We start from the raw sequence: 17,169 nt of genomic DNA, 5'->3' as shown, positions 1-17,169 counted from the left end.
GTGGCTCAGACAGTAAAGTGTCTGTCTACAATGTGGGAGACCTGGGTTCAATCCCTGGTTTGGGAAGATCCCCTGGAGAAGGAAATGGCAATCCACTCCAGTACTATTGCCTGGAAAATCCCATGGACAGAGGAGCCTGGTAGGATACAGTCCATGGGGTCGCAAAGAGTCGGACACAACTGAGCAACTTCACTTTCACCTCTCCTGCTCAGAACTCAGGGGAGCCTGCGTGCCATACCGAATGATGGAAAACGAGTAGAGAAAATGAAAAAAAAAAAAAAAAAAAAAGAATAGACACTAACCTTAGTAACCCCCTTCAACTGCTCTCTCCTAAGCCTGAAATGTGCCTGAGTCAGGGAAAGAGAAAAACTTGAATCTGCACTAAAGAGGGGGATAACGTGATTACACTGAAATGGACCATTCATTGTTTAACAATAACCAGAAACATCACAGCACTTGGGCAAGTCCCAGGCACAGCCAAGGAGTTATTTGACAAAACAAGTTTAGTGGAGAGCCGTGAGAACAACAACATTGTCGTCTTTTTGCAGCTAGCATTCAATTTGTTTGATAAACTGGCGGCTCTAAGGACCACAGGTTCCCTCTGCCCTAGGGAATCAGGTAACTGGCTGAGAGAGGGTCGTCACTGTAGGAATTACAAGTGAGGAGAAACTGAATTTGTCTGGCAAAGTATCTTCTCTAAGTGTATGCCGCTCTCTGGTTATTTCCCTTTCATTTGCACTAAGCAGTTAATAATGTCTTATTTTAATGTGCAAGTCCGCTCTCACCTGTTAGTATCCAGTCAATGCACAGCTTTAAAACTCACATCCCTTCATAATGTCATAATGGTATTAATTAGGGTGAAATCCCCCAAGAAGGTCCCTCATGGCAGAGTAAGAATAGGAACTATGAGGTCCAACACTCCCACAATAGATATATAGATTCTCCAGTGACAAACTGGGAAGATGATATTGACGATTCTGTTAAGGAGTCAGAAATTTTCTTCAAAAATACTATAAAAATATGTGGACGCACACATCTTATAGCTAGCTAGTCAGTTATATTAGAGCAATTTAAAAGGGATTCCTTACTCATGAGCAAAAGTACTTGATGTATTGACTTAGGACACACCCAGTGTTCCGACTACAGGGATGTCAGAGCATATTCTATGCTGAGGCGCAAGTATTCTAGGAACTGGCAGTTGCTGGGAAGATAACAGTCCCACCCAGCCCAGCTTGAGCAGCAGAGCTTTAGATTTATTTCGGTCCCACGTTGAGGACAGTTTTTGGAAAAGTGTTAACCTCCAGTGTAACCGCTAAACAATGAAAGAAAGGCATGCAGTACGTCAAAGCAAATGTAAGGGAATATGGTCAGAATTAGGCCACAGATCGGTGAGGCCCTGGTGCATCCAGAATTCACACTCCTCTCTCTCCAAAGCCCATGTGTTTCCCAGATTCTTCCTTGGACTCCTAAAACCAGCCTTCTGCTCCCACAACTGCACTCTTAAGAGACCGGTGTCCATGACCTAACTGACAAAGCCAAGGGCCTTCGTAATGTTTTCATTGTGTATCCTGGTTTAAACTTTGTAATTAATCATTTGCATGACTGTTTAACGCCTGCCTTGCCGCATTAGACTACAAGGTCCCATAAGGACATGTCACTTTCTACACTCTACATGCTCACTCTTCTATATCCAGCTCTAAGCACGACGCCCAGTGTATAGTAGTGACTTGACAAATATTGTTGAATAAACAGAAGGTAACTTGGGGCCACCTTGTACGGAGGTTTCGAATGTCAGGCTATAAAGCATAAATTCATTGCAAAGGCAATGGGGAGGCACTAAAGATTTCTTGGGCTTCCCTGCTGGTTCAGTGGCAAAGGATCCACCTGCCAATGCTAGAGACCCAGGTTCTCTGGAATGGAAAGATCCCCTTGAAATAGGAAATGGCAACCCACTCCAGTATTCTTGCCTGATAAATCCCATGGACAGAGGAGCCTGGTGAGCTACAGTCTATGGGGTCGCAAAGAGGCGGACATGACTTAGCAACTAAACAACAAAAGAGATTGTGCCACTTGGGTTTGACAACATGCTGGAATAATCATTCTGGCAGGATGCGGCAGAACCATCTGGATTCCACCACAGGGCCCACAGGGGTAGACATGTAACCTCCTGCAGCAGACAGGTGAACTTAAACAAAGCTTCCAAACAAATAAATCATGTGAGTCAAAAACTCTCTTAATCAGTTTTGTTTGTTTCGTTATTTATGTGCATGCTGTGTCTCTCTCCTCTCTCCTCTCCTCTCCTGACATGACTGGTTAACAACCATCCAAACTGATTAAAATCACAGGCAATTAGGGTTAAAGGCTGAGAGCCAAAATCAGAAGGAAGTGGCTTCTGCTCTATTTGTTGTTGTTCAGTTGCTCAGTCATGTCCAACTCTTTGCAACCCCATGGACTGCAGCCCACCAGGCTTCCCTCTCCGCCATCTCCCGGAGTTTGTTCAATCTCTTATCCTTTGAGCTGGTGATGCAAGCCAACCATCTCTGATCTATTTAGTAAGACCTATTGCTGAAGGAGCTTTAACTGGACTTCAGTTTTGTAAATATCTGAAAATGGCCTGAGCATCTGTCCAATTTCTCTTTCTAGTAATTTTATTGCCTTTCACATAGTGTCACAAATGTTTCATGGAGTGGATGGCAGTCTCTCTGAGCCAGGGAAAAAAATCTGGCTGGAGAGACTCCGGTCTAAGCTTGGGTATCCCTTGGGAAACAACCTCAATTACAAGAGAAAAAGATCAGGCTACGGGTGAGTCTCAATCAGACTAGGGCAGGTTTTTATATCGTAAATAAGCATCATCATTCACGTTTTCCTTCTGCTAACTTCCTGGAGCTCCATCTCCAACTCCATCTGTTCTAGACTCATGTTTATTCAACCCAGTGGATTTATTAAAGCTCACCTCGTCTCATGAGCCATGAAACCATATATTACAAACTATATGGAAAATGTGCAGTTAACTTATTTTCAGACATTCCTGGCCTATACTACAATGAATTCATTTTCCTCCTGAATTTTATTTCAGTAAAGACAGCCAAAAATTCCAAACTCAGCATTCTATATCTGGTAGACCAAAAGAAGTATGTGCTATTTTCTAATATTTGAAAGTTTCAAGATTATTTTAAAAAATAAAAATAAATAAACTCCCTTCAGAGTTGTAAAATTTGAATATTCAAAATCTTATTTCCCCTCAAATTATTAGGACTACACCCATATATAACCAAAGAAAGCATTTATAGTCATATACCCAATAATTCTAACAATATGGTATCACTATTCTTTAGGGACAGATATGATAAGAAGAAATAAGCATCAAAGGAGAAAATACCTATTAAAGGGAAACCATTGACATCATAATGGTCTTTGTACTTTGGAGTATGCTAGAGATGGGTTTTATAGCATTGAATTATCCAAGCAAGTATGTCACTGTTTCTCCTCACTGTACCTGTCCCTGGTACCTGGTATAGCCTGACGGAGCACCAAATATATATTTGTTAAATAATGTTAGTGGATGAATGAATGATCTTTGATTTGAAATAAATACCTTACTGGCAGTATGATATTGTGTTTCCCCCACACTTTTTCACTCATAATCTATTGGTCTAAAGGTCACAAAAACTTCACTCTTCTGAGTCCCTGAGTGGCCTGATGTAGTCCCATGGCCTTAAACACCACCTATATGCTGACAACTCCCACTCCACCTGGACTTCTTCCCTGAATATCAGATGCATCTATCCAGCTATCTACTTAAGTGCATGTGTGTGTGCACAAGAGTGTGAACAATGTATCCAAAGCTGAACTCGGAGAAGGCAATGGCACCCTACTCCAGTACTCTTGCCTGGAAAATCCCATGGATGGAGGAGCCTGGTGGGCTGCAGTCCATTGGGTCGCGAAGAGTTGGACACGACTGAGCGACTTAACTTTCACTTTCCACTTTCATGCATTGGAGAAGGAAATGGCAACCCACTCCAGTGTTCTTGCCTGGAGAATCCCAGGGGCGGGAGAGCCTGGTGGGCTGCCGTCCGTGGGGTCGCACAGAGTTGGACACGACTGAAGCGACTTAGCAGCAGCAGTAGCAGTAGCAGCCCCACTCCACAGCCTGCCTCGCATATACTAGATCATATCATTCAGTCTTAATCATATCAGCAAATGATAACTCCACACCTCAGACTATCTTTGCCCCTCTTTCTCTGCATCCTATACCCAACTCCTCAGCAGATCATTTGCTCTATCCTTGGAATACATTCTGAGTCCAGCCACTTCTTCCCACTCTGGCACTAATCCTTCTAGTCCAGGTAAAGGAAGTTCTCTAAGAGGGCAGTTAAAGTAATAAGACTGGATGAAAAAAATGCCATAGAATTAAGTCCAAGAGTCCATCTTGGTCTTGCTTGTGCCTGTAGATAGCTTAGAATCAAGGCCTGCAATAAATCTCAGGTCTGAGAGAACCACCCCCTCGCTTGCCAGGATATGTCAGATGGCCCGGATGTATGTCTTGGACAAAGCCATGCTCTCCGTGTGTCCTCAGTCTGACCACAGCTATGGAGGTTAATGATTTCTCCAGAGCAGTCTGAGTTTTCAGAGTCTGGTTTACCAGCACCCTCCTGACCATGACTGAAGAGTGAATATTCTTGGGGAAAATGTCCTGTCTTGACAAAAAAACGGGGGGGAGTTTTAGTTACTTCACATTACAGACTAATCTCCTTCATCTGAAGGTCATGCTGCATTCATCACACTGAGATCACCTCAAAATACATAATATTGGTTATTTATGGCATTCATTTTGAAAAAAGAATTGTATTTTTTAAAAACCTTAAGAAGCTATCAAATCCTGTTTTCAAGACATGCCTGTCTAGGACTAGTCCCTTCCTTCTCTTTTTCATACTCAGTGACATGCTCTGAACCACAATTCCTAAAGCCTTAGGAAAAGGCTTTCATTTTTGAAAAGTTTACACAAGAGAAGCATCAACAATAGCAGTAATTGCAATGCAAAATTATTCTCCCTCCCCTGAAAATGTTTTAGGTCCTCTTGCTATCCAAAAAGTAAATGTCACTGGAAAAATAAGTTTCTGTGAAAATATCTGTATAATGACTCTATTTAAAATTTATTTTGCTTAACTGTAATTAATGAGTCACAGAGTAACATTTTCTTGCTATAAATCGGAGAAGGATTACCTCTCAGGAGAATTTTTGAGTTTTAATTTTTCCTGTAATGATCTATGCTACATCCCAAAGTACATCTGCTGGAAGAGGCATCTCATTTTCTCTAAAAATTCACTTGAGCGATGAATTACAAGACTGGAATTAAATAGTCATTTTTATAACAAATCAATTATTATCTTTAGACACTTTGTGATCATTATCCATTACTACTGAAACATGTCAAAACTATTGTTTAAAGAATCACTGAAGCCCCAAATATTATCTTCAGCATTAATTTTATATATATTTTCCTGAAAACCTTTTCATATGTGTATAGCCCACTAGGAGGGACCCCTGACCCGACCCAGGCCTCACTAATCACAGTATCCTATGACCCTAAACACAGTGATGCGTTTAGAAATGGGGACATAACCCAAGAGAGTCATTTCTACTTATAAAGCACAATGTCAAAGCCAGTTGGAAATAAGCAGCAATTTCAACCGAAGTTCAATTAAGTGACTTGTCTTCGTTCTTTCAACATTTCCCCAGTACATGTATGGGGCAACAATTCACAAGCTCTTTGACCACAGTGTTTTTGTTTAATCATAGTGTGATTTTGTTTTCCCTTTCAGGTTCAGAGCTTAACTTTTTTATTTCAAACAGAGAAACTCAGGTAAGCGACTGCAGTTCTGCTGGGTGACCACAGCTAAGGGTAATCAGAAAATATTAAGAAGCATCTATGGAAGTGAGACAAGATGAGATGAGGCGAGAAGAGACAAGATGAGATGAGAAGGAAGGATGTGTATGGTTCCTTGGTGGACATCTAAGAATGAGAGAAGGGGAATGACCTCAGTTCCAACCCTGCAACTAACAGATGGGGCTTCTGAGAGAACAGAGGGCTCTCAACCAAAGTCTCAGAGGGTTAACGGCAACTTAGCCTCCATCCCCTTTATCAACTGCCTTTTCATGGAGGAAGCCCATGGGTTGTTGCAAAGAACTAGGGCCAACTCATGGAGGAAAATGCAGCTGAGGAAAGGGGGGAGGGCAAGTGGGAATGAGAGTGATATGAAATACTCATGACGAATCAATCTGTGCTTAAGTTCTACTCTTCCCCTGCCAGGCCCTGGCACTCCCAAACGTGGGTTTGTATTGCCTCAGATATGCTGATTTCAGGCAACTTTAACTCTCTCAGCCTCTCCTGTGCCTCTATAAAATGAATATAATAATATAGCATCTCAAGGGCCTATGAATAATTGAAGACAAGCACATTAAGAGCTAGTATCATTTATGGCAGGTACTTATACTTAGTAACTGTTACTTGCCTTTCCTTTACTGAGCCCGATGGTGGGTGTGGAAATAAAATGGTGCTTCTGATAGAAGTGTTCTTTCTAGAAAAGAGTAGATGGGGATGGTTTTCTGTGTTGTCCCCTACTGCCAAAGACTAACCGAAATCTGGCCAAGATAGCCTTCAAAGGTGAAAGTGAAAGTGAAGTCGCTCAGTCGTGTCCGACTCTTTGCGACCCCATGGACTGTAGCCTACCAGGCTCCTCTGTCCATGGGATTTTCCAGGCAATAGTACTGGAGTGGATTGCCATTTCCTTCTCCAGGGGATCTCCCCGACCCAGGGATTGAACCCGGGTCTCCCGCATTGTAGACAGACGCTTTACCATCTGAGCCACCAGGGAAGTCCTAGCCTTCAAAATGTGCCTATAACTCTAGAACCCAGAGAACAAAATGGTCACCAAACACAAAACAATGTACCCACTAAAATGCTGATTTTCTGCCTGGAAATACTTTTTGGTATTGCCATACAGATGAGTACCAAGCAAAGTTCACCCAAACATATGAGTCAGAGTAGATACAGACATTGTTTGAGGTGGGAAAGGAGTTTTGAAGCCAACTGGAAAGACAAGAATACCCTTTTCACATTTCTCACAGTATCTGAGTGACAGTCTGTGCTCCGGCTGCCATGTCATCGAAGTGGGGGCAGACTTCCCCTCTGTGAGAAAATCTCTCTGTTCTTCCTTAACAATAGCTTTCAAGCCATGAGGGGAAGAACATCCCAGGCTGTGATCTCTACAAAGTTTGCTAAATATCACTATTCGTTATTTCACCAAGTGCTTTGTTAGTCAACATCTGCTTTAGTTGGGATTGGATATTGCAAGCAAGGGGCTTCCCAGGCAGCACAGTGGTAGAGAATCTGCCTGCCAGTGTGGGAGATGCAACAGACCCGGGTCGATCCCTGGGTTGGGAAGATCCCCTAGAGAAGGAAACCGCAGCCCACTTCCGCATTCTTGCCTAGGAAATTCCACAGCAAGTGGAGCCTGGCGTGCTACAGCACATGGGGTCACAGAGCTGGACACGACTGAGCAAACACACAATACAAGCAAACAGTTTGGAGAATATGCATATTCATACTCAAAAAAGTTTTCATGAATATCATAGATTTAATCCAAATTAGATGTGAAACTGCTTACTTCTGACATTATTTGTTGATTTTGCCAACTTGAGGGAAGTTGGATGTCAGTCAGTAAATAAATGTTTACTCAAAACTTGACAGGGCCGTGGGACAAATGGTGTCCTAGGGATAGTTTGCTTTGAAATGAAGATCTGAAGTTTGGCCTTTTACAGATTGAGGGAAAAGCCACCTGTTTAAATTGTCATATACTTAAGATATATGGAAGAATAAATAAAGTCTTGAATCCAAATCTTAGAGAATAAATTAAACACTTATACCTATTACTCATTGACCTAATAGCTGTTCATGTGCAGAAACAAGAATATACTGATGGAACATAAATGTGTCTTATCACCTTGAAGACAGGGACTAGGTCTCCTTCCTTTGAGGAAGACTGTAGTAATATGCTTAAGAACCAGGCTCCTGGGTTTAAAACAACTATATGATGTTGAACAAGTTCCTTAACCTCACTATACTTATTTTCTTGAGTATAAGAAAGATAATGCTAGAACTGTCCCCACAGAATCATTGCAAAGAATAAATTAGATATAATATGTAAATTGTTCAGAATAGTGCCTGGCACAGAGACAGTAAAATATATATGCTAACACCACTACCTCTATCATCATCTTTTGAATCCCTTCAAAGCACATACAGTCACGTCTAGCACGTAATAGGTGCTCATCAAGTGGGTACAGGCCGAATGAATTATAAGTGAGGATTCCAAATCAAAGACACCATACCTATGTTCCATTTTCTGTTCATGAGGTGATTGGCTCCCATGATATATAAAAAGAATATGAACTTTGGTGGATTCAAAGCACTTCAGCTCTTTGTCTGCATAGAAATCACTTGATCTCCCTTAGCCTCTGTTTCCACAGATGGGGACCTTTAGCTGACACGTATGGATGGGTTCAGCACAGGGCTTTCTGACAGATGTTCAATAAATGCTTGTTCTCCCTCTGCCCTCTCCCTCTCAAATGCCAGTTGCCAACTTAGTGGCGGGAACAGTTAAGTTTTCCAGTATTTAGAACAAATGGGAATCGGGAAAAATAAATCATTCTGGACTGTGGAAGTCTTGGAGGACTTTCTGGAAGAGTTAACCCGACCCCGAATGCTGAAGGATGTCGACATCCTGGAAGGAAGGAGGAGGATGGCATCAACCTGGAAACAGAACACAGAGCAGGAACTGACCCCTGAGGCACCAGCACAGGGGCTGTGCAATAATCATTAAAGGAGAAGATGGCTACAAATGATAACAGGAGTGAACTTGAAATCTAAAGTTTTCTTCAGGAAATAGGAAGCCCCCAGGGCCTTTGGGGGCTATGCACTGGTGCTCAGAAAAATTGGTCTGCTGGCTGTGAGTGCAAAATAAGGCAAGACTGGCAGAGAGCAATTGCAGGAGATGAGGAGATATTTTTGCACTGTGTAATGAGGGGAAGCACAGGAATAAAATGGAGCATCTCTCATCAGACTCGGGTTGCAGGTATAAAGGGAAAGGTGGGAGTGGAAAAAGACGTCCTCCCGTCTTGAGTCTAGCTAAAGGGCAGGCAGGTAAATGATAGAAATGAAGACCTTCAGAAGTGGCCTGAACCCTGCTGTGAGACAGAAAACGAGACTTTTCCGTGTCTGCCACAGAGACTTGTAAACTATGAAACCATGGAGTTATCATTTGTCTCACAGTACAGGCTCTTGATATCTGAAATCAAGGAAAATGCTAACTGATAGCTACAGTTATGAAAATACATATATCTTGGTTTCAAGGAACAAAGTTCATCCTAAGTAAGTCAGATGTACCGAGTGCACTGTATAAAGAAAATATTTGTCCTATTATCAAAAGAAAAATTGTATTAGGAGAAAGCATTTTTGAAAAGAGTATAAATTACACTAGAAAGCATTTATGTCTTAACTGCAATAAAAATGCATACAGATAAACACTACGTACCAAAATATAATCATTGTGCTCAATTTCCTGAGAAATGTTGGAGGAATTTGCTTGTCATATAAATCAGACAGATGCTAAGTGTATATTGTAATCTCTGTTTGTCCAAAATTACCTCAACCATTTTTACCAAACGGGTGCTTTAATTTAAAAAACAAAAAACAAACTTGACTTCACTTTACAACAGATCCAACCAACGCTAGATGTTGTTGTTGTTGTTATTGTTGCTTAGTTGCCACGTCCTGTCCAACTCTTTTGAGACTGCATGGACTATACCCACCAGGCTCTGCTGTCCATGGAATTTCCCAGGCAAGAATACTGGAGGGGGTTGCCATTTCCTTCTGCAGGGTATCTTCCCAACCCAGGGATCAAACCCAGGTCTCTGCATTGCAAGCAGATTCTTTGCTGGCACTTAATAGTTAGCAGTCCCAGGTATATAGACAGATTTACACCTTCCAAGGGTCTCTTACTCAAATCATAAATACAAACTCAGTTGTTTAGTGGAGGCATTTCAACACAATGAAAGTGATACGGACATAACAAGTCCTTTCCTGATTTGCAGAGGCAAATGGCACCCTTTGCTCCTTAAACGCTGCCAAAGTAGCTAAGATAATTTGGGAACTTGAACAAACCAAGTTGATTTTGTGTTCAAGGGAAGTTATTTCACTCTTCCTCTTCCCTTTACTTCTTTAAATTAAACTTGTAAACTAAGTAAATGTAATTCTGTAAGAGGATGATTATTCATTTAATCCTTCATACGATTTCTCTACATTTTTTAACTTCCTGAAACTTTTAAGTTCCTGCATACCAACAAAGGTATATTCTGAAGGCAAAAGGAGAAGGAGGCAGCAGTGGATGAGATGGTTGGATAGCATCACTGACGCAACGGACATGAACTTGGGCAAATTCCAAGTGTCTACTTTTACCACAGCTTTAGTGTCTAGGGTTAGCATAGTGTCTAGGTTTGTCATAGCTTTCCTCCAAGGAGCAAGCATCTTTTAATATGGTGGCTGCAGTCACCATCCTTAGTGATTCTGGAGTCCAAGAAAATAAAATCTGTCACTGCTAACACTTCTTCCCCTTCTATTTGCCATGACATGATGGGGCTGGATGCCATGCTCTTCATTTTTTGAATGTTGAGTTTTTAGCCAACAGTCCTCTTTTTTTCACTCTCCTCTTTCACCTCATCAAGAGGCTCTTGAGTTTCTCTGGGCTTTCTGCCATTAGAGTGGTATCATCTGTGTATCTGAGGTTGTTGATATTTCTCCTGACAATCTTGATTCCAGTTTGTGATTCATCCAGCTGGGCATTTCACATGATATATTCTGCATATAAGTTAAATAAGCAGGGTGACAATATAAATCAGTTTTAAAATATTTGCTCTTGGTTTTGACCCTGGAATTACTGTTGTTATTTTATTTTCTCTCATCTCTCATTTCCCAGATGCATTTATCCAGACGACTGAATCTTTTTCTCCATTGCCCACCCTCACTCTCACTAACCAGACTTCACTTAATCCAATTTTCATCAGTTCACAAGGTCCTTTCTAGAGACAGCTGAATGAAGAGTTCTTCAGAACTAAAAACAGACTTTTTCTTCCCAGTAAGGAATTTGTTTTCCCAATAATCATTTGTATTTAATTAATACAATTATTTTTCCAAGAAATTTTAAAGGAATAAAATTTAAAACTACATTTAGACTGATGTTTCTCATTCTATCATCTAGTCTGAGTGAGTCATGACAAAAAAAATAATAAAGTTCTTTGATCAACATGTGCAGATCAAAATGTGCTCATTTCTTCAGAATGAGTATGACCTAGATTTTAAGTGGTAAATAGCTAATTTGTTAGAGAATATCAAATATATAATTATTAAACTACTCTGTGTCTTCATCAAACTGTCTTAGTAATATAACCAAGTCTTAATGAGACTTCTCAAAACATTTGAATATTTAAGATAATGATCAGAAACCCACAGATATCAAATGCACATCCCAAATTATTCCCTTTTAAAAGGCACAATAATAACCAGATATGGAATGCCAAATTCATTTAGTGCTAATGTTCAGAAACTCTAAACATTAGATGGTGATATAATCCTATATTTGTATAATATAATAACAACTGAAAATAATGATAGAGTCATTTAAAATAAAGGCCTAGCAGGAAAGTTTCAGTTCAGTTCAGTTCAGTCGCTCAGTCATGTCTGACTCTTCGCGACCCCATGAATCACAGCACGCCAGACCTTCCTGTCCATCACCAACTCCCAGAGTTGACTCAGACTCACGTCCATCGAGTCAGTGATGCCATCCAGCCATCTCATCCTCTGTCGTCCCCTTCTCCTCCCACCCCCAGTCCCTCCCAGCATCAGAGTCTTTTCCAATGAGTCAAGTCTTCGCATGAGGTGGCCAAAGTACTGGAGTTTCAGCTTTAGCATCATTCCTTCCAAAGAAATCCCAGGGCTGATCTCCTTCAGAATGGACTGGTTGGATCTCCTTGCAGTGCAAGGGACTCTCAAGAGTCTTCTCCAACACCACAATTCACAGGAAAGTTTACACAGGTGCAAAAAAGCATTTGCATTACACATAGTATATTTTAATAATATTTAATTTCAAATGAATATTCTATTTCGGGCTACATGAAATGCTGGAAAGGTTTTGTTACCCTATAATATTGAAATTATTTTAGGTCCTTTGAGAGCATGGAACATTTCTTATTTATGCTCTAAAACAGAAACTTTAGGGTAGATTGTGAAAATCTGCATATTTAAGCTCTCCAAGTGTGTCTCATGCACAATGAAGTTTGACAACTAATAATATAAAAATTATTCCATAAATGTTTGCTGCCCTTGGAACACTGGTGTGTAGAATGCAGAAGATTGCTGTTGTTGTTGAGTTGCTAAGTCATGTCTTATGCAAAAGAATCATAACTCTTTTGCAACCCCACAGACTGTAGCCCACCAGACTTCTCTGTCCATGGGATTCTCCAGATGAAAATACTGGAGTGGGTTGCCATTTCCTCCTCCAGGGGATCTTCCCAGCCAGGGATAGAACCTGGGACTCCAGTGTCTTCCACATTGACAGGTGGATTCTTTACCACTGAGCTACCTGGGAATCCTCTAAATGCCATGAAGGTTTATAGATGTTTATACCACTGCTAATAGCAAGAGAACACTGCTGCTTCAGAATGCAGAGAAGATTTAAGCAACAAAACTCTTAGAGTTTAGTAAATCAATTTATTTGTCAAATCCTTATTTATGATAGCATGAATATAATAGATTATTGTATAATTTTACAATATTTGAACATTCCATAAATAGATTGTAACCTGTATGAGGGCCTAGACTGTAGGGGTGTCTTGTCCACCTGGTGTTTAGCATAGCCACATAATGATTAATGAATATTTATTGATTAAATAAATAAATTTGGAATCAGACAGAAGTGGTGGAATCACTTGCGCAATTCATTTAATGTCTCTGAAATTTAGTTTGTCATCTAACTTTACGGGGTCTCTTAGGACTGTAACAGCATAATGCCATGAAGAGCACACAAACCCTGCAATTATATATTATAATAATTCAATCGATTAGAGAAGATGATGTCAGTCTTTACCACGATCATGATTTCCCAGATCCTACCATACTGGATAATGCTGTGCTTAATTTTCCAAGTTTTCAGAACAAATTGCCTGGAAACTAAACCATAGTGTGCAATTACAGTGGAAAACTAAATCCAATGCATTTTTCTTTGTTGCCAGTTGTTTTCAAAAGATGAGAACTATAATAAGCCAGCACAGCTGAATTTTAATTGCAGAAGAGACATTTTATTAAGTGACTCTGTTGTGCAGACATAAAAATGGATCCTGCACTGTACTGCTTCCTTCGACCTTTCATCTGTAACTTCAAAATTTTAATCTTCTTGTATTTATCTACAGATGGCATTTGAAGAATATATCAGAAAATGACATTTACAGTTAAGTTCTATGTCAGAAAGCATTTATTAGTAACTGTCATTACTTTATCATTCAGATCTTCTAATTTGATTCTAATTATAATTCTAATTATATTTGTGTGAATACAGATGTCCTTCCAACACTTTGGTCCTCGATATCTTGACCCTATCCTCCAAAGAGCTAATCCTTCATGCTACATCCAACCACTCACTTTCAAAGCTGTAGCCTAGAATTTGTCATGACCAATGTTTGCAGACCCACTGAATCTCAATTTCTAGCCATTCCATGCCTTTCTTCTCAAACTTCCAACATCATGTTGCCTCCCTTCACACCCATTGATGACCTGCAGCATCAAGTCCAGTTATTTTTTTTAATAACACTAAGACATTTCTCATTATGCCAGGCTTGCAATGTCCACATATAATTTGAACTGAGTAAATTTGGATTTATTTAAATAGGGTTTGATAATGACATAAGCATTATCTTTTGTAATGATTACTTTCTCTGTTGTAGAATATATAATATTGTATTTTAACTGTTTAAATTTTTTATATCATTGGAGGATTGCTGATTTACAATTGTGCCGTTTCAGGGATATAGCAAACTAAGTTAGTTATATTCATTTTTTAGCTTCTTTTCTCATACAGGTTATCACAGAACATTGAGTAGAGTTCCCTGTGCTACACAGTAGGTCCTTTTTGGTTATCTATCTTATATATAGCAGTATGAGTTTGTTCATCCCAAGATCCTGATTTATCCCTCCCCTACCTTTCCCCTTTGGTATCCATACGTTTGTTTTCTAAATCTGTAAGTCTATTTCTGTTTTGTATATAAGTTCGTTTATATCATTTTTAAAATTAAATTCCACATGTAACGTGATATCATATGATATTTGTCCTTCTGCGTCTGACTTACTTCACTTAGTATGCTAATCTCTAGGTCCATCCATGTTGCTGCATGTTTCCAGGGGAGGAGAGTCGCAAGAGTGGAGAATATGTCTCTTATCTGTATCTACACTGTGACCTGCCACAAAGCAAATCCTAAAATGGTTTGATGAATGAACAAATATAGTGACTTTAACTGGCATGAGTGATTATCAGTGATAGTCGTTCAGTCATGTCCAACTCTCTGTGACCCCATGGACTGTAGCCTGCGTGGCTCCTCTGTCTGTGAAATTCTCCAGGCAAGAATACTGCAGTGGGATGTCATTTCCTTCTCCAATGCCAGTCATCTCCAAAAACTGGAATGTTCTTGGAGTATTTCATTACTCTTTGATACTTGTAATTACTCTCTACTGTCTTTATTGTGTGAAAGATGTTAAAAGCTGCCATACATTTTCACAAGGTACTTATTTCAAATGTCAAACAGAAAATAAAAAGCTCTAAGCCAGAGAATAGACAAATTCACAATAATATGTGAAGTCTTTAAAGATATTCTAAATATTGTTGAACAATGATATTTTCTAAAAGGCAAAGATACAAAAGACTGTATCTACCACTTTTATATAATAGTGTGTTATTACTTTTAACAACTAGAAAATAAACATTCTTTTCAAGTCCATGTCAAATATTCACCAAGATGGAATGTGCTGGGCTACAAAATAATTCTTAATAAATTTGAAAAGATCAAAATTATACAGAGCATGTTTTCTGATCACGAGAAAATTCAACTAGAAATTGCTGGAAATAGGAATAAATGTAATTATATCCCTATATACCAAACCATAGAATATTTTAACATGTGCATGATTTTGCCCACCACATAATAGGTGTTCAGTATAATGGATGGATGAATAAAGCTACTTTCTTATGATTATAAAAGTTCTTTGTAAGTTAGGGGAGAAAATGTGAAACAGTGAAGGTTTTATTAAAAATTAGAAATCCAGTCTTTATAATTCAGACCACATTTTTCAGTCCTCAGATAATCATATCATAATATACACTAGGCAAATATTTTTACCTGATTGGATAAAATTGAGCTCAGAGATAAACAATGAGTCAAGTTACCCCCCAAATCATTTTGACTCTTCCTGGAGGAGATATAATGTTAGGTCAAAAGGCTAAACAGGCAGTCGCTTTCTACTTCAACCTGAATGTAACTAATTACATGTTAATTCTCTGCCCCTCGAAGGCTGTGCAGTTTTTCTTTTGTGTTAAATATTGAACATTTCAAAAAGGTTTAAGGATGCCTGTTAGAATAATCTAACATTGTGTGTTGTTTAGTCGTTGTGTCTCTTTGCGACCCTATGGACCGTAGCCCTCCAGGCGCCTCTGTCCATGGGATTCTCCAGGCCAGGATACTGGAATGGGTTGCCATTTCCTTCTCCAGGGGATTTTCCCAACCCAGGGATCAAATCCATGTCTCCTGCTTGGCAGGCAGATTATCACTGAGCCACCAGGGAAGTTCAATCTAACATTACATATTCTCTATTTCTTATATGATGTTTACTCTTTCATGCAGCATATAACTAAATCCCTAAGCAACTCAGTTCAAAATCACAGCATCTAAACCCTTGGGCCAGGCTACATGTTTGTCTTTATGAGGGTTTGGAAATCAATAATGAATATTCTCAAAATTTGAATAACAAAAACATTCTTATTACCATTTTGAGGACTATTTCACAAGCTCTAGGACTAGTTAATTAAAATTAGCTCACTTATGTTTTGAAAGAATGGTAATTACAGAAAAACAAAAATATCATTTCATGAGAAAAGCACTGTTCCAATTCCTAAAGCTACCAAGAATTTTATAAATAGAAATATTGCCTATTTCTATCATAATCAAGACAGTTTTTACTGCAAACTACATTTGAGAGTGTAACAAGCAGCAAAACAATGAAAACTCTGGTTAAGGAAGGAAATCATGTGAATGATCCTGGCAATATTTATTGACTGTTTACTCTAGCCAGTAGTACAATGGATAACATGTCTGATGACGATTGTCTTCTATATGGCAAGCACTGCACACAGTATGAATATGCAGAGAAGACCTGTTCCCTAGTCTCACGGTCTCTCCCATAGTATTTTATGAAAAGCACAAAGCTTGGAATACTGGAATGAACCTAACCCAACTTGAAGGCAGACGTGGCTCAATGATTTGATGAAGGTATTCAATAGGAGCTAATTATGCCTATGGGGTCTCAAAGAGTCAGACATGACTTAGCCACTGAACAACAACTAAGATGTAAGGGGCTTCCCAGGTGGCTCAGTGGTAAAGAACCTGCCTGCAATGCAGGAGACATGGGTTTGATCCCTGAGTCGGGAAGATCTCCTGCAGAAGGAAATGGCAACCCATTCCAGCATTCTTGCCTGGGAAATCACATGAACAGAGGAGCCTGGTGGGCTACAGTCCAAGGGGTTGCAAAGAGTCAGACATGACTGAGCGACTAAACAACAACAAAATCATGACTAAGCTGACTTGTAAAGACTCAGTAAGATCTACCTAGATAAAGAAAGTGGGTGGGGATATTTCTGGAAAAAGGCAACAGCAAAACTGAAGGCAAAGAAGTAGAGAAAGGCATGCATGTTTGAAAATCTGCAAAGAATTTGATAAGCTTGCAAAAGTTGACTGGGAGAGTGTGATGAAAAGTGAGAGTGAATAGTTTATCAGGGAGCTGATTACAAGCTGCCT

The sequence above is a fragment of the Bubalus bubalis genome, chromosome 13, assembly GCF_019923935.1.
Source record: "Bubalus bubalis isolate 160015118507 breed Murrah chromosome 13, NDDB_SH_1, whole genome shotgun sequence".
Classification (NCBI taxonomy): domain Eukaryota; kingdom Metazoa; phylum Chordata; class Mammalia; order Artiodactyla; family Bovidae; genus Bubalus; species Bubalus bubalis.
The sequence above is the reverse complement of the archived record's forward strand: the minus strand, read 5'-3'. Positions refer to the sequence as shown.